This window comes from Pteropus vampyrus, unplaced genomic scaffold, assembly GCF_000151845.1.
Source record: "Pteropus vampyrus isolate Shadow unplaced genomic scaffold, Pvam_2.0 Scaffold89, whole genome shotgun sequence".
NCBI classification, from domain to species: domain Eukaryota; kingdom Metazoa; phylum Chordata; class Mammalia; order Chiroptera; family Pteropodidae; genus Pteropus; species Pteropus vampyrus.
In genome coordinates this window covers 5,654,736-5,655,881 of record NW_011888870.1, presented here as the reverse complement: position 1 = coordinate 5,655,881, position 1,146 = coordinate 5,654,736, and the positions used below count along the sequence as shown (strand labels likewise).

The following is a 1,146-nucleotide window of genomic DNA, read 5'->3' as shown; positions in this document are numbered from 1 at the left end:
TGAACAAAGATATTTATCAATGTTTTATCTAAAATAGAGAAAAGTTCTATGTAATCTAAATATCTGATGATGCAAGAAAAAATTATGAATCATACTGAAATATAAAAGTATAGAATGTAAACCTTTATATGCACTATGATTTAATCCATGTAAAAAAAAAGGTAATGCAGAGCCCAAAAGTCCTATTTGGAAATATAATAAAATTTTACCAATGGTTATATCTGGATGGTAACATTAAAGTAATTTTTATTTTGTTGTTTTCCAAGATGATTACGTATTATCATCATTGATAATATCTTTACATCTAGTGTCACCTACATAAGTGATACTAATTAAAAATAGATTAGGTCCACAGCCATGCCACCTTGAACACAACCCATCTCCTCTGATCTAGGAAGCTAAGCAGGGTCAGGCCTGGTTAGTACTTGGATGGGAGACCACCTAGGAATACTGGGTGCTGTAGGCTTTAAAAAAATAAAATAAAAATAAATTAGTTATGGTATTGTTTTCACAGGTGTTTACATTTGTCAAAATATAAATTAAATATATAATTTATCGTATGTCAATTATATGTCAATAAAACTTAAAAAATAGAGGGATCTTGAGAAACAAAATCATTCTAACCCTCTTACTGGAAGAAGGGTTTTGTTAGGCGATTTTGCGGCTGTAGGGCAAAATGGTTAGGGAGGGGTATGTGGGCGTTATATAGACAGTAACGTTGCCTCTGCACCCATAGCCTCCATTAGGTCAAGTGACCTGCCTTCCTATTATACGCCAGGAATGTGGTCAGGTATTTGGATACCATGATGAGCAACAAGACACTGCCCTGAAAGAGTTCTCCTCTGGCTGAGAGGAAGGCAGGTCACTATCTGATAGATTCCAGCCAACGCCCACATTGTCCCACCAGGCAGTCTTCCAGAAGTGCTGTCCAAGGGGTCGGACGCAGTTCAGGAAGCGAAGGCCTTACTAAGTGGTTCCGATGGAGTCACGAAGGGTGGCACCAGGATTACAGCTGTGGAAGTGGCCAGCTGTGGAAGCGGCCAGAAAGTAGATTACCCTCAACGAATGTCGCGGTTATTACTAGAAAAGTGAGCTTTTCACATATCTGTCCATCTTATCTGCACACTTATAACAGCAAGAACTAAA

General features: G+C 38.0%; 1 pseudogene; it reads left to right on the top strand.

The window, feature by feature from the left end:
* Positions 1-347: 347 nt before the first annotated feature.
* LOC111742251 lies at positions 348-466 on the top strand (annotated as a pseudogene).
* The last annotated feature ends 680 nt before the right edge of the window (positions 467-1,146 follow it).